General features: G+C 45.0%; 1 protein-coding gene across 2 annotated transcripts in view; it reads right to left on the bottom strand.

Moving 5' to 3' along the window:
- The window catches only part of LOC141069537 (T-box protein VegT-like), a 71,536-nt gene extending 56,525 nt beyond the window's left edge, over positions 1-15,011 (bottom strand). The window contains exons 1-2 of one of the 2 annotated variants that reach the window (XM_073559188.1): positions 14,794-15,011; positions 13,316-13,531 (exon numbers count right to left, since the gene is read on the bottom strand). The gene's annotated coding sequence lies outside the window, so the exon portion shown is untranslated. The remainder of the gene's footprint in view (positions 1-13,315; positions 13,532-14,793) is intronic. The other variant, XM_073559187.1, reaches the window with a different exon arrangement.
- Positions 15,012-23,797: the final 8,786 nt, after the last annotated feature.

Raw genomic sequence — 23,797 nt, 5'->3', positions numbered from 1 at the left:
GGCAGCTGTGCACTGACTACTACAGTATTTAACACAAGTTTAAATGTGATTGGCTAATTCTGAGCACAACCACATCCCCAATAAGAGTGTTCACGTTTATAGGATAATATATAACAAAAATGGGGCGCACCAACTGTACCAATCACAAATATATAAATGAAGGTTTAGGTGCAGCATCACTTCCCCTGATGAAGTGACTTCCCCTGATGAAGCTGCATGGGTTGCGGCGATACGCGTGGGGTATGATCCTGGGTGTAGCACCCACTTGGTTATAGCTGTATTTTCACTGCGACCTTATTATTGGTTGCTCTGGAGTAATTTTTGTGTGGTACAATTGAATATTGGATTGTGGGCATTGGCCATATTGCTGTTGGCTTATTATGGCCTGTGTGCCCTAACCAGTGAATATTTAGGGACACATGCATGGAATTATTTCATGCAGTGATTGTGCAATTTAGGGCCCTTGGTCTCCATGAGCAGGTTTATGGGGTGGTTGTTGTGATTAATTGCAGTGAGGTTGGACCACATGGTTGATATACAGGTTATTACAGCATAATCTATAAGTGTGATATGCCATACTTCACTGTTATATATTGTGGGATGCTTCATATGTTTTTATTATGTTTTTAATTGTATTGCTGCATCAATAAAACATTGTTTTTGTACTGGTTCAGTGTGCGCTATTTGCAGTGGTTCTTTTTCTTCTCTTCTCACATTTATAGGACTACATTATGTTTTGTTACTTCTATTCTCCCCCCCCCCTCAAAATTTTCTGTTTTTTTTTTTTCTCAGTTGATCTGTGCAGATTGGTGACATTAAACGTAACAAAAATTCTGAAATGATTCTTCTTGATATGACAAAAACCATGGCATTTTAACAGATGTGTGTAAAATTTTATATCCCCTGTAATAAATTGGATCCATGTTACAGATTTTGCATTGAGGACAAGAAGCTTAAAATTACGCCTCTGTCTGGTAAATTAATTTACATAGAAAATCAGCACATAAAAAAGCATCAGACCGTGAAAGTCAAAGTAAATTTAGAGCAATGGTAAACTGATTTTCTAATAACAGTGCAGTAGTACGTTACATTTAGGGTGATTTCACACTACATTTTGGTACACATTCTCTGGTCCTGTTGCGGCTTACGGCCAAACCTCCCGCAAAACGGGATTTAGGCGTATGCGCTGACAGGGCCCATAGACTATAATGGTGCCAACAGGCAAATGTGCATCATTTTCAGGCCTATATGCTTACTGGAGGAGGGCACTCAGACATAGTTGACTGCATCTGGGGGTAGTCTCCCACTCATGGGATGGCAAAAAGCCTAACATGCATAGCAATTACTGTTTGATTTGTCAAGGCACATACCCCATTTTGAACAACATTTTAGAACAATTTTTGGCATTTTCTCCATCTTGGAAAACTGCACCTTTTCAAGCCCAAGGGTGTATTAACAGAAGTTGTTTTATATGACGTTTTTGATCCTTTAGCCATTATTTACATAATTGAAAAAAGCCATCACTGTTAAAGCCTCAAAAGAATTACACTTAACCAATGATAAGTATATGGTGTGGGAATGGAATGGTGTCCATTCCCACACCATGACGTGCTATATCCATCGTGTCTAAGTTCTCTCTGTGTGAAAACACACAGTGACAGCTCCGTGCTGTCAGCATTACCTGACAGGCACAGCTAGAGATGCAGTGACCTATTTCAATAGTCCCAGCTCTCTGATTGATGTAATCGGTAGGAAGTGGTAAAACATCAGCATTTCTCTGCACAATCACTGCTGGGAATTCGGAGCAGCCGACAGTTGAGCTCCTGAGTTAACAGCCAGGTCTGGTGCCCGCACTACCCCTTCCTTTTTAGCCCTCCAGATGCCACAATTGCAGCATTTAGAAGTTGTGGCAAACCTTTACTACTCCACCACCCCAACCTCTCCACATACTAGACCTCTGCCCTTCCCTAATAACCTCCCTCTCCAACAGTACTGAAGGAGAGCTTACTCATCTCCTTTCCAAATCACACCACCACCTGTGCACTTGACCCCATCCCTTCCCACCTGCTCCCCAACCTCACTAACATGATCATTCCAGCCCTAACCCATCTCTTCAACCTATCCCTATCTTCTGGTACCTTCCCCTCTGCCTTCAAACATGCCACCATAACACCCATCCTCAAAAAATCAAACCTTGACCCAACTGCTATGTCCAGCTATCGCCCCTTATCACTGCTCCCGTTTGCTTCCAAAGCCCTTGAACAGCATGTCCATGCTCCACTTTTCTCCCACCTCTCATCTAACTCCCTCCTTGACATCCTTTAATCTGGCTTCTGCCCCCAAAACTCCATTGTAACTGCCCTGACCAAAATTACTAATGACTTACTCACAGCCAAAGCTAACAGACAGTTCTCCATCCTCCTCCTTCTCGACCTGTCCTCTGCCTTCAACACAGTCGAACACTGCCTACTGCTACAGATTCTTTCTTCCCTTGGTATCAAAGACCTTGCTCTGTCCTAGATTGCCTCATACCTTTCCGACCACACATTCAGCGTTTCCCACTCCCACACTACCTCCTCATTCCACCCTCTCTCTGTTGGAGTCCCCCAAGGCTCTGTTCTGGGGCCCCTACTTTTTTCCATCTATACTCTTGGCCTAGGAAAACTCAAAGTCCCATGTCTTCCAGTACCACCTGTATGAGGACGACACTCAGATCTACCTCTCTGGCCCAGATGTCACCTCTCTGCTGTCCAGAATCCCAGAGTGTCTATCAGCCATATCCTCCTTTTTCACCTTTCGCTTCCTAAAACTCAATGTAGACAAAACTGAACTCATCATCTTTCCTCCAGCTCACGTATCTTCCCTACCCGACCCATCTATTATGGTAAACGGCACCACGCTCTCTCCCGCACCTGAAATCCGCTGCCTCGGAGTAACGCTGGACTTTGCCCTGTCCTTCAAACCACACGTCCAAACTCTTTTTTTGAATCAGATCTTTTTTATTAAACATTCAGGAATCAATACAGAAAGAATATGACCTCTTATATAGCTAGTAAAAATTACATTGAAAGCAGATATTATTTAAAGGGTAAAACTCCTACTGTGTAAGAATAAATAAAAAGAAGAGAATCTCAAAACACAGATATTTGCATAAATTGAGCCTACAAACATGGCTCCACAAATAAACAAAAATCAAACCTCAGTTCAGTGGGAAAACCATCCCCGCCAGCCGCGCCACTCCGCATCATATTTCGCCCCCCCCCCGCGGATATCAGGTCCGATCCCCCAGCCCCCTCCCACCGCGCCACTCAAAATCCGCTTCGCCACAAAGGACACTAGACTTTATTTTTGCTCCCCAAGCACCCCATCACCGCAAGCACAACAGCAACTGGTCCAACATCGCATCCCGTACCAGTGCGCCCGAGGGGAGACCCGGTGACTCCATCCATGGCTGCTAAATTTTGTAAAACTTTCCTAATGCTTTTCTTTTTAAATAAGCCCCCCTTTCCAATCTAATGACATTATTTAGTTTATTTTTAAGCTCTGACAATGTTGGTGGCATAGGATTCAACCAATGATAAGCAAGTATCTTTCTTGCCTGATACAGGATACGTGCTACCCCCAGGGCCACTGCAGAGTCCGGGTCAACCCCCTCCTCCCACAAATTCAACAAACATAGACGAGGTGACGATTGTATTGTAATATGGTATACCTGGGCTATGAGTCCCAGGGTCTGCCTCCAGAAATCCCCAGTGTGCCCGCACTCCCACATAACATGCATCAAGTGGGCATCATCCTGCCCACACCTAGCACATTGTGTATTGGGCCTAAGTCCAATTTTAAATAATAAGCTGGGTGTTTTATATACCCTGTGAATGAGATACATTTGCGAAAGCCGCTGGCATTCAGAAACCGCCATTTTAGGGACCTGTTCTAGAATATCGGACCACTGGTCCTCCGTCAGGGGGCCAACGTCCCGTTCCCACTTATTCTTAGCAGCAGTCAGTGGATATGTCTCCAGATGGGCAGGCAATAATCTTTTATATAATTCAGAGATAAGTCCCCTAGAAGACTCAGATGTAAGTAGCATATGTAGTGTTTGATTATGTGTCACTATCATCGGATTTGTCCTCTGTTTTTCCAATGCATGTCTTAGCTGTAAGTACTGATAAAAGAAGACATGTGGGAGGTGAAATTCTGTTCTCAATTGTTCAAAACTCTTAAGAGTATTATTTTGCAAAATTTGTGACACCAGATAAATCCCTTTATCTTCCCATCTTGCGAACCCCACCAGTTTTTTGATCTCTTGCAAATCCGGATTCCGCCACAATGGCCAGAACTCCGTAGGCCCATTTATTTTCAAAAGAGATTTACCCCTATCCCACTCCTTGAAAATCATAGCCAACGTGGGGTATCGTGCCCCATTTATCTGCCGTCTTCCCACCTCCAACCGGCACCCTGGATATTTCCATACCGACCCTTCTCTCACAATATCACCACCATTATCATACGCTCCGTCTCTACCCCAACCCCTAAGATGTTGCATCTGGGAGGCAATATAGTATATGAATGGGTTTGGCACCGCCAATCCTCCCTCCTCCTTCCCTCACTGCAGTATCTCCAAGCGAATCCTAGCCTGTTTTAATTCCAAATGAATTCGCGGAATAATGTTTTTATTTTTGCAAAAAATTCCCTACAGATCCACACCGGAGAATTATGTATCAAATATAATAATTGTGGCATCATTACCATTTTGATTAAGTTAGATTTACCAATATTCGACAACGGCAGGCTACACCAAGTATGTACTTTTGCTCTAAATCGCTGCAACAGGGGTTCCAGATTCAGAGCCCGAAAATCCTTCGGGGCTGGACTAACAATTACACCCAGATACTTAAACTTTCGAACTACAGGGACCGGTATCTGCAAATCTGAGAAATCCGCCGGGAGAGGGTCTATCGGGATTAAAGCTGATTTGGACCAATCCGAAGACCAGACCTCAGCCCAAATTCTCGAATGACCTCCATTGCCGGCAAAATCGAGGAATGTACCTTGTCTAAATATAGAAGTAAATCATCCGCGTACAATGATATCCTCAACTCCACAGTTCCACACCTAAATCCCATTATTTCTCTGGACTTCCGAATTGCAACTGCCAATGGCTCCACCGCAGTAGCAAATAGCAAGGGCGAGAGCGGGCACCCCTGTCTAGTACCTCTCCCAAGAGGAAAAGACTCAGAGACCCTGCCATTAGCCCCAACCTTCGCCACCGGCGAGCCATACAACAGCCTCACCCAATTTATAAATCTGTATCCGAAACCCATTTTCCGAAGGACCGCCCACAAAAAACCCCACTCCAGACTATCGAACGCCTTAGCGGCGTCTAAGGACAAAATTGCTCTTCCCCCCAGCTCCCCAGAACTATGTTGAATCCCCAAGTATAGTTTCCTAAGGTTCATAGATGTGGCTCTGCCTGGAATAAATCCCGTTTGATCATTCTGTATAATAGATGAGAACTCGGGACATCCTATTGGCGAGTACCCTGGCCAATAATTTAACATCTGTTGATAGTAGATAAATCGGGCGATATGAATCCGGAATCTCTGGATCTTTTCCGGGCTTTAATATTAAAACTATCAAAGCTTTCCTCATAGATGGCGGGAGGACCCTCTGCCTTTCAGCCTCTTCAAATACCTTAAGTAGCTTAGGTAGCAGTAAGGGTGCATAGGTTTTGTAAAACTCGCCAGGCAGGCCATCCATTCCTGGAGCCTTTTCATTTTGCATCTGACCAAGCGCCTCCTCCAACTCCTCCAACAGGATGTCCCGATCCAACGAATCCCTATCGTTATCAGCCAGTGCAGGGAGAGAGAGAGCATCCAGATACTGCTCAATCTCAGTCTCCGTGAGACTGCAATCTGATGTGTATAGTCGCATATAATACCTCCTTATCTCACTCACTATGTCCACACTGTCCGTCACAAGACCACCCTAGTCCGTTTTTAGCCTATTGATATATGAAGATCCGTCCTGTGCTCTAATGACCGTGGCCAATAAGTGTCCTACTCCCTCCCCCTCTATAAAATATTTTTGTTTGAGGAAATAACGTTTATTTGCTGCCGCCGACATTAGGTTTTCCCTGAGTGACCCCTGTGCCTTCTCCAAAGCTTTTTTTAGTTTCCTCTGTCGGGTTGAGTACCACCGCAGCCTCCGCAACAGTCACCTCCTGGATCAGGCCCCGGGTGTAGCGTCTATTTTGGCTTTTCCGTGTGCATATTTCTCTAATATATAAGCCCCTGACATAGGCTTTCATGGAATCCCAGACTGTGTGAGATGATGCAGAGTACTCATTAAGTTGAAAATATTCTAGAATGGCATCATGCAAAGATCCCCCTATAAGCTGGATCCAGAAGGGATTAAGTTTCCAGATAGGTCTAGATAGGGTGAGGGGGTGTCCCCATGAAAGTGTGACATGTAGCGGCGAGTGATCAGATACACTTCTAGGCAGGTAGGCCACCCCTCGTACATATGGGGTCATGAGTGTATTCCCAATGGCCAGGTCTATCCGTGACATAGCGTGGTGGGAGCTAGAGTAGCAGGAAAACTGTCTGGCTGTGGGGTTTCGGACACGCCAAAGATCTACCATACCCAGCTCCACCAACGTTCTAGCAAATGAGGTTGAGGCTGCATCTTCTGATATGTTTCCCGAATGCAACTTATCCAAATAGGGATGCAAATATGTATTAAAATCCCCTATTAGAAGAGTCGGCGCAGGGGGAAAGGAATCCAAAACAGACAAGATTCTTTTTACTGGTTCGACTGAATAGGGCGGGGGGATGTACATGGCAACCAAAATAAATTGTATACCGTATAACGTGCAAAGCAAACATACAAATCTGCCCCCAGGGTCAACCACTGATTTAGTACATGAGAAGGGGATGGACCTGTGCACCAGCACACTGACACCCCGCGCATGGGTCGAGTACATGGAATGATATTCATGTGAAACCCATCCCTTCCTCAGCCAATGAATATTATCTTTCACCATGTGGGTCTCAGACATACACAGGATAGCCGGGAGAAATTTCTGCATATTAGTAAATATAGCACATCTCTTATTTGCATCCCCGAGCCCCCTAACTTTCCACGCTACAATATTAAGTGATATCGCCATAACAGCAGACTAAAAAATGATAAATCGGAGCATACTCCACTCCCGAGGGAGAGAGGCAATCCCCACCATCCCCCCGGTACAATGAATTGGGTGACACGGCTGACGCACACCACACCCCACAGATCAATTAGGAAATACAACAGCAAACGAAAAAAAACAAAGGAGGGAGAGGGAGCACTGCACACCAGTGTACAGCGCCCCTGCCCTCAAACACAAGTGTAACTTGCACATTTCCCTCAAATAGAGAGAATCAGGGCTAGAAAACTCGCCCAGAGTCCATGCAGGGAGAAGGGTCCACAGCTTGTCACTGTAATGAGTGTCCACAGCAATCCGGTCAGCTCCCGCCCTGAATCCGAAATGGAATGAACAGTAGTAATTATACCAGCATAGCGTCCTAGACAAAAAGTAGTAACACCTGGCGGCAAATAAAAAAAAAAGGGGGAACTTCTAGTATTCTTCCTCCTCATGGACCTCTCATTAATATCCAGCCAGGACAGTGCCGTCCCCGCCGTATCAAAAAAGTGCGTTTCTCCATTCACATCAATCCGCAGTCTAGCAGGGTACATCATGGAATATGTCACCTGTAAGTCACGTAGGCGTTTTTTAATCTCAATAAATTGCGCCCTTTTACGCTGCACTTCCAGGGAAAAATCAGGGAAAATGGAGACTTTCCTGCCATTAATAGCAAGTTCCTTAATATCTCTGGATCTGCGCAGGATAGCATCTCTATTTTTAAAGTGTAGGAGCTTGAGCAAGATGGGACGCGGGGGTGCTCCCGGCGGGGGGGCACGCGTAGGGACCCTGTGTGCTCTCTCAATAGTAAAGAATGGGGACAAAACATCTTTGCCAAAGGTGTCCATTAGCCATTTTTCAAAAAAGCCCAGTGAGTCAGTCCCCTCCGTCCTCTCCGGAACCCCCACCAGTCGCAGATTACTTCTACGGGAGCGGTTCTCTAAATCATCCACCTTGTTCAGCAGTATTGTAATATTTTGCGTGGCTTTTCCCAGCTCCCGTGTTATTGGTGGCAATTTATCCTCCATCGCACCAACACGCTCCTCCAATTCCCCCACCCTGGCAGTCACTCCCCGCAGCTCTTGTTTAATACAGGCCATGTCCTTGGTGACAATCTCCATTTGATTACTTAGAGTGGCCAGTGTGGTATTGCAGGAGTTAATTGCTGCAAGGATTTCTCCCAGTGTGGGCTCAGCAGGCACAGACTCTGGCTGCTCCCCATCCCCCACTCCTTCCCCCTCCAGCACAGGCCCCGGCGTCTGCACGTGTCGGGCTGAAGAGGGGCCCAGCTTACTCACTGCTCCCTCCTTGGAGATACGATCCTCCAGCTCCATGCTGCAGCCAGCGCCTGCCTCAGTCTGTGCACCGGGTGATCGAGCAGCAGCAGGAGACACCCTTGCATATCGCTCCAGCCTGCCAGCCGCTCCCACCGCTCCACTACCGGCCGACTTGTTGTTTGCTGGCGCCATCTTGGATGCAGCAGAGACGCGCCCCGGCGTCTCCTTATCTTTTTTTACCGACGCGGTTCGACATGGCACAAGGATCCTCCGCTTTCTAGACGCCCAGGGAGATATTGCAGCCCTCCAGGTCAGTGGGACTCGTCAGCAGTGCCGGTAGTCAGGATATATTGACGGATCCGGGCAGTAGCTCTCTCACTCCACGTCCTCCCTACATGAGGTCCAGGCCACGCCCCCACACGTCCAAACTCTTACTACCTCCTGTCGCCTCCAACTCAAAAATATTTCCAAAATCAGTCCCTCCCTCAGCCCTCAATCTACTAAAACTCTTGCACATGCCCACATCATCTCCCGCCTTGACTACTGCAATTCTCTCCTCTGTGGCCTCCCTGCTAACTCTCTTGCACCACTCCAGTCTGTCCTCAACTTTGCTGCCCGACTAATCCAACTCTCTCCTCGCTACTCCCCTGTCTCTTCCCTCTGCAAATCCCTCCACTGGCTCCCAATTCACCAAAGAATCCAGTTCAAACTACTAAGACTGACCTACAAAGCCATCCACAACCTATCCCCTCCCTATATCTCTGAACTAATCTCCCAATATCTTCTCACGTAATCTTCAATCCTCCCAAGACCTCCTACTCTCCTCCACACATATTCGTTCCTCACACAACCGCCTCCAAGATTTCTCCCGAATATCTCCTAATCTCTGGAATTTCATGCCTCAACACGTCCGATTATCCACCACCTTCTGATCCTTCAAACGGAACCTGAAAACCCATCTTTTCAGGAAAGCTTACAGCCTGCAATAGCCATTCTGCCGCCTCACCAGCACCCGAGCCGCCACCTCAAAACCACTAGAGATGCTGCACCCCGACCTTCTGTCTCTTCCCCACTAACCCATAGAATGTAAGTCCACAAGGACAGGGTCCTCTCCCCTCTGTACCAGTCTGTCATTGTAAATTTGTTTACCGTTAACGATATTTATAACTTTGCATGCAACTCCCTTCTCATGTACAGCACCACGGAATTCATGGCGCTATATAAATAATAATTTAGAAGTTGGGAGAGGGAGGGTTGTTCCCTCTCTCATCCCCCCTCAGCACTGCTGCGACAAAATCATGGGAAGCTGATGATAGTCATGGCACCCAGAGGTCAAACAATGACTCCTGGTGTGCCACGTACAATGGCCTGTTAAACCAAGCCATAGGCATGGTCTAACAGGCATTTTGCCCATGTAATATCACAGATCTCATGTATCGCAACACATGAGACCAGTGATCAGGGTAATAAAAGTTAAGTTCCCATAGAGTGACTAAGTCAAAAAATAAAAAAAGTTAAGATTGGAAAAATTTTTAAAAAACCCACAAAATAAAGAATAAACTATTACACTAACAAATACACATTTATGTAAAAAAGTACACATTTGGTATCACTGCATCTAGAATGGCCCAATCTATAAAACTGTCAAACTAGTTAACTCCTATAGTGAACGCCTCAGGCCTGTTTCACACTTCCGTTTTTTCAAATCCGTCAAAATCCGTTGTTTTCCGTAAAAAAACGGATCCGCCATTTTTTGCAGGATCCGTTTTTTTTGTCCCATAGACTTCCATTACGGTTACCGCGGATCCGTCAAAAAAACGGATCCGTTTTTAAAAAAACGGATCCGTTTGCATCAGTTTCCGTCAAAAAACGGAAATGGATCCGTTTGGCGGACACAAAAACGGAAGTGTGAAACAGGCCTTAAAAAATAAACATTTAAAATGTGGCAAACAATGCCATCTATTCCAGACAATTTTGCACTCCAAAAGTTAAATCAGGTGGTTCCTTCCCTTCAGATCCCTGCCGAGCACCCAAACAGTAGTTTACCATCATGTATGGAGTAACTGTATACTCAGGAGAAATTGCACAACATATTGTATGGTCCATTTTCTCCTGTTATCCTTGTGAAAATGAAAAAATATTGGGTTTAAGCAGCATTTTTGTGGGAAAAAGTAAAATTTTATTTTTTTTCTTTCTACATGGCTTTAATTCCTGTGATGCACCTAAAGGGTTAATAAACTTCTTAAATGTGGTTTTGAACACCTTGAGGGGTGCAGTTTTTAAAATGGTATCACTTTCAGGTATTTTCTGTCATATAGCCCATCAGTTACTTCAAATGTGAAGTGGTCACTTAAAAAAAAAAATAAATAAAAAAAAAAATATGTTTTGTAAATTTTGTTGGAAAAATAAATTGCAGTGAACACTGCACGGCGCCAGCGAGATCGTTGTGTGTGACGGGTATGAGCGACCGTCCCCCCCGCCGGTTATCGCTGATCATGCAGCATCGGCATGGGCCGTTTTCGATCGCTGGTCTCCCGCTGCGCAGCACACATCGCTGCGTGTGGCAGCGAGAGACCAGCGATGCTGAATGCTGGTTTCTAATGTAAACATCGGGTATCCGGGAGTCGCGTGGCTCTTACTGTAGATACCCGATGTTTACATTAGAAACCAGCGTGTACGCCAGTTTCCAAGGTAAACAGCGGGCATCCGGGAGTCGCGCGGCTCCTGGATACCCGATGTTTACATTAGAAACCAGCGTCGCTGGTCCTGATAGCTGGGGCTGTCTTGTGACAGCTCACCAGCGATTAGCCTAAGCCTAACAATGTCCCAGCGATCCCATCATGTCGGATCGTTCGTGGGATCGCTGGGACATCGTCATGTGTAATGGGGGCTTAAGCTGTACATCACAGCTGACAACCTGTTTAAATGGCCACGATCGGTATTAGCACCGATCACGGCCGCTTAACCCCTTAGATACCGCTATCATTTGTGACTGTATTAAGTTTGAAAGGAATGCAGCCCGCCAGCTTAAATTTTTTTTTTTTTTTTATGTGCGGCCCATTTACTCTGCTGAGTTTGAGACCCCTGGTATACAGGTATAGATGAGATGCTCTGCAGGGCAGGAGTCATGATAATGTTCTGTTGGTTCTTGAACTACGTTGTCATCTTTTGTTTTGAGAATTGAATGGCACTCTGAGGAGCGATGCAGTCGGCATTTCCAAGTCACCAGTGCGTTGATAGTATGAAATGCAAGATATTCAAACCCCAAGTAAATCATAACTTTGTTGTTCCTCTGCCTAGAATACTTTAGATGAACTCAAAATACACTTTTATTGAAAATAAATTAAAAAATATGGGGATAGAGCTATTAAAGTACATGCTTTAATTAAAGGGGGCTTCACACATAGCGATATCGCTAGCAATATCGCTAAAGCGTCACCGATTTTGTGACGCAGCAGCGATACATGTGATACTTACCTCCGACCGGCTCCCCCGCTGGCTATCGCTGATCGCGCGAGAACATCCTGGGCCGTTTCTCGTCGCGCCAGCAGGAAGCCGCGGGCGGAGGACGTCATCATCGCTGCATGTGACAGGTAAGTAACGACCACCACTGCTGAGATCTGCCTATTTGGCAGCTCACTAGCGATCATTTAGCGATGCACCAGCGATCCTGACTGGGTTGTATCATTGTTGGGATCGCTGGTGCATCGCTAAATGTAACAGGGCCCTAACCAAGACACAATTGGCTGGCACAGCAGGAAAGCCATTGTTCACTGGGGTTGTACCAAAAGGAATGACAGGATTGCCAATTGGAAACAATGGGGGTGGGGAAGCGCTGGAAGGAACATGTGAAATAATGTCAAGGAAACCCAGTTGACTTCCATGGGCTCCATTGAAATACAATACAGCACAACACAGGCAGCAAAGAAAATGCAGAATGGATTTCACCACAGGTCTCTGGGCCCCGCTGACTGCTCTGGGTTCTACAGGTTCGGTTCACTCATACCTAGTCCCAGAGTACAGATACTGTTCTTACGAGCTGTCAGTCCACTGTGCTAAACATAATTCCACACTCAGTGTGGTGTGTATGGGCCTAGAGACCCTTAATCAAATCCATTCTGCATTTTCTTTCATCCTATGCCTGCCTACACCTGCAGTATATGTGTATGATACATAACTACGTAGGATCTGTTCACTCTTACAGTGAAGATCCAGATGACATGCATGGTGTTGCAGAGACTCGTCAGGTCCCTGCACTGCGATACATGCTGCACTGAGACACATGCAGTGGCTGTGAGCTGACGTCGGAGGTGCAGCCACAGGGAGCAGCGCATGACAATGGCGCACACTCCGATGTCAGCTGCCGGGCTGTGCGGTGGATACAAAAGACACTGGGCGACGTGGGAGAAGAGGAAAGGTGAGTAGAATGTTTTTGCTTTTAATTATGCATTAGGGGCAGAACGGGGACACATACACTAGGATTGGGGACCATGTAAACCAGGATGGTGATGTATATACCAGGAAGTGGGCATATATACCAGGATGGAGACCATTTGAACCATATATACCAGGATGGGGACCATATATACCAGCATTGGGACATATACTGTATACGAGGATGCAGACATATTCACCAGGATGATGGGCGACATTTTACTACATAATGAAAGGGGCAATTCATAAGTCTATAGAATTTAGAACACTACAGGGGCCCATACATCTGATCAACGTGTGTGTGTGTGTAGAGGGGGCAGGTCCAAATTTGGCAATGGGGCCCATCGGACTCCAGTTACACTACTGCAAAAACATACATTCTCAGCAAGTACACAAGGTGGTACAAGTGGCAGAATTTCACCTTTCTGCTGTGCCTTCTGGGCTTCCAGGACCAATTATCTCTGCCAGCAGCTCCCTGCTTTTGGTGGGCTCCCACTGAGATGATAATGTATTAGATGTGACCTGCTGTCCCATGTAACTCCACAGATAGCACAGTGATACTTTTGTGAGTACTGATAGCAGTGATGGCTCCTCTGGATCACACTGCTGCTGGTTCTGCATGTGCTGCTGCTTTGGGCTGGTGGGAGGAGTAAGGCAGAATCAGTGAGAGATGAGAGCAGACTATATCTATCTATTGCTGATAATGACAGACCGCTACAAACACAGATCTTCAGTTTTGCACTAGATCAACTGTAAATCACAAGTTAATCACATATCATGTGAACATACTCACCTTGCACCTCAAAAGTCATAGCTCTCAAACTTTGTGATGCTGCAAATGGCAATTTTCCCTGTGGGCAATTTTCAGGGAACCCATTATAGTCTGTGGGATTTACATTCTGCTGTGCACATGCTGCGGTTTTTTAACTGCGGAAAAGCTGCGGTTTTGAATCCGCAGAAAGAAATGACACGTCAATTCTTTCTGCGGATTCCGCTGCGGTTTACCAACTATTCCATTGTCCAGGCGTCAAACCACAGGGGAAAACCGCTGGCCAATCCGCAGGAAAACCGCTGGTCATTTTAGCTGCGGTTTTACCTGCGGATCCGCAGATACAAATCCGCGGGTGAATCCGCAGAGTGTGCACATAGCCTTAAAAGTTTGAAAATTGATACATTTAAAAAAAAAAAATTAAAAAAAATTTTCAATATTTTCATAAATGCAAATCATAGCGACCAAAGTTAACCACTAACATTAAGTACAATACATCATGTTGAAGCGTTCCAGAGCTAATGCTTTAAAGTGACGCTGATCAAATGATAAAAAGGAGGCTCGGTAGTTTTTCACACAAAGTGGTTTAATTTTTAAGAGGTTCATCAATTGGTGCTTTTATCAGCAGCACTGAACAACCCTCAAATTCCAGGCTTCCAAATTTACATTTTTTATTTGCGTTTCCTACACAGTTTATTTTGTGTCCTCTTACTGCCTCCTCTATGCATAGACTACTAGCAAATCAGGCAGCTGCGATCCACATTTTTAGTGGATTTTTTCACTTAAGCCACATTTTTGGAAATGTTTGGTGTCAACTGGGCAGTGAAATCCACCGCACCAGGTGAGCCTATAAGCACTTGGTCCTCATGAACATGATGGACTGAAGGCGTCATCACAGAGGACAGGATTTTGTGGATAGAACTTGACACAGTGAGGACCAGGAAAGAAAGCAGAAGAGAGACCAGAAAACACCAGAATATGCAGAGCTAGCAGTGTAGACAGGAACTGAAGGTGTAAAGTCCAAGACATGCAACCCTTTGTAGAGGTAACAGCTCCAAAGCAGAGTGTTAAGCAGCAAACTCCTTTATAGAGAAGCTACAGTCTGAGGCATTTCAGACGCCGGCACTGACCTGAAGAGCTTGCAGATTAAGCACAGACATCGACTATTGCACAGATTTGCTTCAGAGTGCAGCACCTTTGTCCTAATCAGACACTCAGTCTACATCACACTATCCCAGGAGGTGGTGCATGCTGGTCTCATTATAAAAGCTCTGCTGCAGGTGTATTGGGAGCGGCAAATCTCATTTAGGCCTCATTCAGATGGCCGTGAACTATGGCCATGGTCTAGTCCAGGGTTCCCCAACCCCAGTCCTCAAGGCCCACCAACAGGTCATGTTTTCAGGATTTCCTTAGTATTGGTCAGGTGATAATTGCTTCACCTGTGCAATGCAAAGGAAATCCTAAAAACATGATCTGTTGGTGGGCCTTGAGGACTGGGGTTGGGGAACCCTGGCCTAGTCTATCTGTTATTTTATGGAATGGCCTAGGGATGATGCGTAGGCATCTGTCCACCATGGGGATCCATTATATATTTTTCTGTGGTGGTTCTCAGATTAGAAAGGCACAGTTCTATTAATTTGAATAGGAGCGGATCTGCAGTACCCAGCAGTGACCACTACACTGTTCATGGTGCTGTGCTGTTTACCTTCTCACTGGCTTGCATTCAGCTGCCGATGGCATTATGAACAGCTGATTGGTAATGGTGCCGATCACCGACCTGAGGCCACGTTCACACATTTAGTATTTGGTCAGTATTTTACATCAGTATTTGTAAGCCAAAATCAATTTATCCTAGAGATTGGTCATCAATTTAGAACAGGCTATTAACCCCTTTCCAACATTGGGCGTATATTTACGTCGATGTCGAACTCCCTCCTTTTGACCCTGACAGCAGCATTTAACAAGCGCTTCCAGCAATCACCCAACCCGAGATCGCAAAAAATGGAGATGCTACGGGTATCGGAAAATGATGCAATTTTTTTTTAAGCAAAGTTTGGAATTTTTTTTTCACCTCTTAGATAAAAAAGAACCTAGACATGTTTGGTGTCAATGAACTGGTAATGACCTAGAGAATCATAATGACAGGTCAGTTTTAGCATTTAGTGAACCTAGTAAAAAAGCCAAACAAAAAACAAGTGTGGAATTGCACTTTTTTTTCCGCAATTTCACCGCACTTTGAATTTTTTTTCCCCATTTTCTAGTATACGACATGGTAAAACCATGGTGTCATTCAAAAGTACAACTTGTCCCGCAAATAATAAGCACTCACATGGCTATATCGATGGAAAAATAAAAAAGTTATGACTCTGGGAAGGAGGGGAGCGAAAAAAGAAAACTCAATACCGAAAAAAGCTCTGGGGCTTAAGGGGTTAAACTTATGCAAACACACCCAACGTGTGCACATACCCTCAGGTGGGCATATAACATGGATGATGATGGCATCACAATGTTCATACTGGCCGGCGTCTCTCCTGACCCGAAGCATGACAGCATGTATTTCTATGCAGCTCTCACGCTCGGGTCAGGAGGGCCATCAGCCAGTCCGTGCATTGCGATGCAATCATCGTCCATGTTATATGCCCATCTGAGGGTATGTGCACACGTTGTGGCTTTGGCTGCAGATCCGCAGCAGTTTTCCATGTGGTGTACAGTGCCATGTAACCCTATGGAAAACCAAATCCGTGCACATGCTGCGGAAAATTCGGCGCAGATTTGCAGCAGTTTATTTTCCGCAGCATGTCATTCCTTGTGCGGAATCCGCAGCGAATTGGCACCTCTTCCATTATAGGAATCCGCACAAAATCTGCACTAAATCCGCAGGTAAAATGCAGGTAATTTTACCTGCGGATTCAGCCAAATCCACGTGTAAAAATCCGCAATGGAATCCGCAACGTGTGCACATACCCTTAAGGCCCCTTTACATTTAGCGATGCACCAGCGATCCGACCCGGGCAGGATCGCTGGTGCATCGCTAGTGAGCTGTCACACAGGCAGACCTCACAGCGATGCAGCAGCGACGCAGCGCACGATACTCACCTTTCACACACAGCGATCCTGACGTCCTCCCGCCAGCCTCCACGCATCGCTCGTCGGCGCCAGCAGGAAGCGCCCGACGAGAAATGGAGCCGGACATTCTCGCGCGATCAGCGATGGACCGCAGAGGAGCCGGTCGGAGGTAAGTATCACACATAGCGATATCGCTAGCACGTCACAAAATCGATGACGTTATAGCGATATCGCTATGTGCAAAACCCCCTTTACTATGCCCTTAAAGGCACTCTATTACCACAGAATGGCTTTGAAACTAAGTACAGGCACTCGGTGCATCATGGTGCGGCCAAACATTTAACCCCTTTACCTCCCAAGGCTGTTTGCACCTTCATGACCAGGCCAAATTTTATAAATCTGACCACTGTCACTTTATGAGGTAATAACTGGAACACTTTAACAGATCCCACTGATTCTGAGAATGTTTTTTCATGACATATTGTCCTTTATGATAATGGTAAAATTTCTCATGACTTGCGTTTATTTGTGAAAAAAGTGGAAATTTGGCAAAGATTTAGCAATTTTCAAACTTTTAATTTTTATGCCCACAAAATAGTTAGCAAAAAACATTTCCCCAGGGAAAAAATCCCTCCCTCCCCCCAGATTGCCCTTTTATCCATGCTCCCAGATCCTATAGGTACACAGAAACGTAGTATTTTGAGATTCTGCTTCGCAGCAGCACGTACAATAAAACACAGACACAGACGGACATCAGTCACTCCATCTATTTTTATTTTAGGATATTTGTTTTGTTTTTGGTTTTCTCCATCTATGTCAGAATGGCAGGATGAAATTTTGTATATTTGTCATATGGAAGATCTATCAGCAGAAGCCACAGGCGACAACACAAAGTTTGTTTGGTTGTGGCAACCCTGGATTCTCTTTAGGAACTCACCCAAATTCTTTTCCTTATTTTTCTGATGAGAAAAGACTTCACAATACTGGGAAATAATTGATTTGATCACCTCTCCTAGACACTTGTTTGATCCCTGGTACACACGTGGTCAAAATTGTTGGTACCCCTCGTTTAATGACAGAAAAACCCACAATGGTCACAGGAATAACTTGAATCTGATAAAAGTAATAATAAATCAAAAATCTGTGAAAATGAACAAATAAAAGTCAGACATTGCTTTTCAACCATGCTTCCATAGAATTTGAAAAAAAATAAAACTCATGAAATAGGCCTCGACAGAAATGATGGTACCCCTGAAAATAATGTGACAAAAGGGACATGTTAAATCAAGGTGTGTCCACTAATTAGCATCACAGGTGTCTACAATCTTGGAATCAGTGAGTGGGCCTGGATACAGGGCTACAGATACACACTATGTCACCAAACAGCACAGTGAGTATCACACTCAACCTGGACCAGAGGAAACGAAGGAAGAGTTGTCTCAGGAGATTAGAAAGAAAATTATAGACAAACATGTTAATTGTAAAAGTTATAAGACCATCTCCAAGCAGCTTGATGTTCCTGTGACTACAGTTGCACATACTATTCAGAAATTTAAGCTCCATGGGACTGTATCCAACCTCCCTGGACGTGGCCACAGGAGGAAAACTGATGACAAATCAAAGAGGTGGATAATAAGAATGGTAGTAAAAGAGCCCAGAAAAACTTCTGAACAGATTAAAGGTGAACATCATGCTCAAGGAACATGAGTGTCAGATCACACCATCCGTCCTTGTATGAGACTTCATGGGAGACGACCAAGGAGGACACCATTGTTGAAAAAAATAATAAAAAAGCCAGACTGGAATTTGTCGAACTACATGTTGACAAACCACAAAGCTTCTGGGAGAATGTCCTATGGACAGATGAGACAAAAATGGAACTTTCTGCCAAGGCACATTAGCTCTATGTACATGTTGGAAAAATGAAGCATATCAAGAAAAGAACACTGTCCCTATTGTGAAACATGGAGGAGGCATTGTTATGTTCTGGGGCTGCTTTGCTGCATCTGGCACAGGGTGTCTACAATCTGTGCAGGGTACAATGAAATCTCAAGACTATCAAGGGATTCTAGAGAGAAATGTGCTATCCAGTGTCAGAAAGCTTGGTCTCAGTCGCAGGTCATGTGTCTTGCAACAGGATAATGACCCAAAGCACACAGCTAAAAACACCCAAGAATTACTAAGAGGAAAACATTGGACTATTCTGAAGTGTCCTTCTATGAGTCCTGCAGGACCTTAATCCTATTGATCATCTTTGGAAAGAGCTGAAACATGCCGTCTGGAAAAGGCAACCTTCAAACATGTGACAACTGGAGCAGTTTGCTCTTGGGGGGTGGGACAAAATACCTGTCGAGATGTGCAGAAATCTCACTGACAGTAAAGCCCCCGTCACACGTAACGAGATCGCTGTGTGTGACGGGACCCTTACAGAAATCGTTTGATTGCAGTGATTGCCTCAAAAGGTTGTGCAACAAAATACTAAGTTAAGGGTACCATCATTTCTGTCCAGGCTTATTTCATGAGTTTTATTATTTTTTTAAATTCTGTGGAAGCATGGTTGAAAGCAATGTCTGACTTTCATTTGTTCATTGTCAAAGATTTTTGATTTATTATTACTTTTGTCAGATTCCAGTTATTTCTGTGACGATTCTGGGTTTTTCTGTCATTAAATGAGGGGCACCAACAATTTTGACCAAGTGTGTATTTGTCCTTCCGAATAAGGAAAATATGGACTAAAGATTTCCACCCCACCCCCCTTACTCCACTCTGTCCTCCCTTTGTTTGTCTTATCCCTTGTATGATTTTATTTTTCTTCTTCTTCTTCCTCTTCTTCTTCTTCTTCTTCTTCTTCTTCTTCTTCTCCTCCTCTTTTTTCCTACTTTTATATCTAACTAGCTGAAGAGCCTGGCGTTGCCCGGGCATAGTAAGCAACTACGGTTAGTTATACCAAATTATGACGATTATATCTATATATATATCTATATATATATATATATATATAAAGCTGTGTAGAGCCCTGTCCACTCCGCATAGCCACATTCACTATAATATCCCACATCATTCCGTCAGCTAGAGCCACCGGACTACTACCCCTAATATCCCACATCATCCTGTCAGCCAGAGCTACTGGACTACTACCACTAATATCCCACATCATCCCGTCAGAGCCATCGGACTACTACCCCTAATATCCCACATCATCCCGTCAGCCAGAGCTACCGGACAACTACCACTAATATCCCACATCATCCCGTCACAGCCGCCGGACTACTACCTCTAATATCCCACATCATCCCGTCAGCCAGAGCCACCGGACTACTACCCTAATATCCCACATCATCCCATCAGCTAGAGCCACCGAACTACTACCCCAAATATCTCACATCATCCCATCAGCTAGAGCCACCGAACTACTACCCCAAATATCTCACATCATCCCGTCAGCCAGAGCCACCGGACTTCTCCCTCAAATATCCCACATCATCCCATCAGCCAGAGCCACCGGACTACTACCCCTAATATCCCACATCTTCCCATCAGCCTGGGGTCAGAATCAGAGCGCTGAGTAGAACAGTCCTAACTTCCATACTGGGGATTCCTTTAAGAGAGCCTGGGGTCAGTACCAAAGCGCAGAGTGGATTTGCAATCACTTCCATACCGGGGATCCCTTTAAGAGGGGCCTGGAGTCAGAATCAGAGCGCAGAGTGGATTTGCTCTCACTTCCATACCGGGGATCATTTTAAGAGGGGCCTGGGGTCAGAACCAGAGCGCTGAGTGGATTTGCCCTGACTTGCATTCCAATGATCCCATTAATAGAATCCTGGGGTCAGAATCAGAGCACTGAGGGATTTGCCCTAACTTCCATACAGGAGATCCCTTTAAGAGAGCCTGGGGTCAGTAGCAGAGCATTTGAAGGCAATTGCCCTAACTTACATACCGGGGATCCCTTTAAGAGAGGCCTGGGGTCAGAACCAAAGCGCTGGATGAATTTGCCTTGACTTCCATACCAATGATCCCTTTAATTGAAGCCTAGGGTCAGAATCAGAGCGCTGAGGGATTTGCCCTAACTTCCATACCGGAGATCCCTTAAGAGAGGTCTGGGGTCAGTACCAAAGCGCAGAGTGGATTTGCCCTCACTTCCGTACTGGGGATCCCTTTAAGAGGGGCCTGGGGTCAGAACTAGAGTGCTTAGTGGAATTGCCCCCAAATTTCATACCAATGATCCCTTTAAGAAACCCTGGGGTCAGAACCACAGAGCTGAGTGGAACGGTCCTAACTTCCATACCGGGGATCCCGTTATCCCCTTTCCTACATTGGAACTAATATTCCGTCCATGTGACCTTCCATCCCAAGGATGGAATATTAAGTCACACGCGATCAGCGGCTCTCACGGGGGAGCGCCGCTGATCGCGGCCAGATGTCAGCTGATTATCACAGCTGACACCCGGCACTATGTGTCAGGGGCTGTACCCGACCGATCCCGGCTCATTAACCCCTGACACATGATCGCAGTGTACCGGGGAATAGGAGAGGAGCGCGCAAGGAGGGGGCTCCCTCCGTGCTTCCCTGCGACCCCTGGAGCGACGCGATGTGCTGTGTCGCTCCGAGAGTCCTCCTCCCTGCAGGCCCCTGGATCCAATATGGCCGCGAGGGCCTGCAGGGGTCCTGCAGGGAGGTGGCTTTCTCACTGCCTGCTGAAAGCAGGCATGAGGAAGCCTGTTGCAGCGCCTGTCAGATCTCCGATCTGACACAGCGCTGTTAAGTGTCAGATCAGCATATTTAGTATCGCCGCGTCCGTAACGACCCGCCCTATAAAACTGTCCCACTAGTTAACCCCTTTAGTGAACCCCTTCAAAAAAATAAAAGCAAAGCAAAAAATGAAGCAATGGGATGAAACTGAATGGGAGGAGACACAGATTAGATATTAGAAAAAACTTTTTGACAGTTAGAGTGATCAATGAGTGGAACAGGCTGCCACGAGAGGTGGTGAGTTCTCCTTCAATAGAAGTCTTCAGACAGAGGCAGGACAGACATCTGTCTGGGATAATTTAGCGAATCCTGCTTTGAGCAGGGGGTTGGACCAGATGGCCCAGGAGGTCCCTTTCAACTCTATGATTCTACAATGCTTTATCATCATACCGCCAAACAAAAAGTGCAATAACGTGAGATAAAAAAGACGTACATAAATAACCATGGTACCGCTGAAAACGTCATCTTGTCCCGCAAAAAACAAACCACCACACAGTGTCATCAGCAAAAAAATAAAAAAGTTATAGCTCACAGAATAAAGCAATGCAAAAATAATTATTTTTATATAAAATTGGTTTTATTGTATAAAAGCGCCAAAACATAAAAAAAGACAAATGAGGTATCGCTGTAATCGTACTGACCCGTAGAATAAAACCACTTTATCAATTTTACCACACGCAGAACAGTGTAAACGCCCCCCCCCAAAAGAAATTCATGAAATGCTGGATTTTGTTCATTCTGTGTCCCAAAAATCAGAATAAAACGCGATCAAAAAATGTCATGTGCTCGAAAATAGTACCAATAAAAACGTCAACTCGTCCCGCAAAAAATACGACCTCACATGACTCGGTGGGTCAAATTACGGAAAAATTATAGCTCTCAAAATGAGGTGATGCAAAAACTATTTTTACAATAAAAAGCGTCTTTTAGCGTGTGACAGCTGCCAAGCATAAAAATCTGCCATAAATAGTAAATCAAACCCCCCCTTTATCACCCCCTTAGTTAGGGAAAAATAATAAAATTATTTCCATTTTCCCATTAGGGTTAGGGCTAGGGTAAGGGTTAGGTCTAGGGCTGAGATTAGGGTTAGGGGTGTGTTGGGGTTAGGGTTGGAGTTAGAATTGGGGGGTCTCCACTGTTTGGGCACATCAGGGGCTCTCCAAACGCAACATGGCGTCTGATCTCAACTCCAGCCAAAAAGTCAAATGGCGCTGCTTCCCTTCCGAGCTCTGCCATGCGCCCAAATAGTGGTTTACTCCCACATATGTGGTATCGGCGTACTCAGGACAAATTGCACAATAGCTTTTGGTGTCCTGTTTCCCTTGGGAAAATAAAAATTGTGGGTGAAAAGATCATTTTTGTGGAAAAAATATTATTTCTTAATTGTACGGCTGTACGTTATAAACTTCTGTGAAGTCGTTGGGACTTCAAAGTTCTCACCACACATCTATACAAGTTCCTTGGGGGGGTCTAGTTTCCAAAATGAGGTCATTTGTGGGCAGTTTCCACTGTTTAGGCACATCAGGGACTCTCCAAACACGACATGGCCCGATCTCAATTCCAGCCAATTTTGCGTTGAAAAAGTCAAACGACGCTCCTTCCATTTCGAGCTCTGCCATGCGCCGTAACAGTGGTCCACCCCCACATATCAGGTATCAGCGTACTCAGGACAAATTGCACAATAACTTTTGCAGTCCAATATCTCCTGTTACCCTTGGTAAAATAAAAAAAATTGGACCTGAAGTAATTTTTTTGTGAAGAAAGTTAAATGTTCATTTTTTTAAACATTAAAAAAATTCTGGAGAAGCACCTGAAGGGTTAATAAACTTATTGAATGTGGTTTTGAGCACCTTGAGGGGTGCAGTTTTTAGAATGGTGTCACTTTTGGGTATTTTCTATCATACAGACCCCTCAAAGTGACTTCAAATGTGATGTGGTCCCTAAAAATAAAATGGTGTTGTAAAAATTAGAAATCGCTGGTCAACTTTTAACCCTTATAACTTGCTAACAAAAAAAAATTTTGGTTCCAAAATTGTGCTGATGTAAAGTAAACATGTGGGAAATGTTACTTATTAAGGTTTTTGCGTGCCATATCTCTGTGATTTAAGGGCATAAAAATTCAAAGTTGGAAAATTGCGAAATTTTCAAAATTTTCACCAAATTTCAGTTTTTTTTTCACAAATAAACGCAAGTTATATGAATTAAATTTTACCACTAACATGAAGTTCAATATGTCACGAGAAAAGAATGTCAGAATCACCGGGATCCATGGAAGCGTTCCGGAGTTATTACCTCATAAAGGGACAGTGGTCAGAATTG

This window comes from Dendrobates tinctorius, unplaced genomic scaffold (assembly GCF_039654945.1).
Source record: "Dendrobates tinctorius isolate UK_male_01 unplaced genomic scaffold, ASM3965494v1 ptg000265l, whole genome shotgun sequence".
Taxonomy (NCBI): domain Eukaryota; kingdom Metazoa; phylum Chordata; class Amphibia; order Anura; family Dendrobatidae; genus Dendrobates; species Dendrobates tinctorius.
The sequence above is the reverse complement of the archived record's forward strand: the minus strand, read 5'-3'. Positions and strand labels throughout refer to the sequence as shown.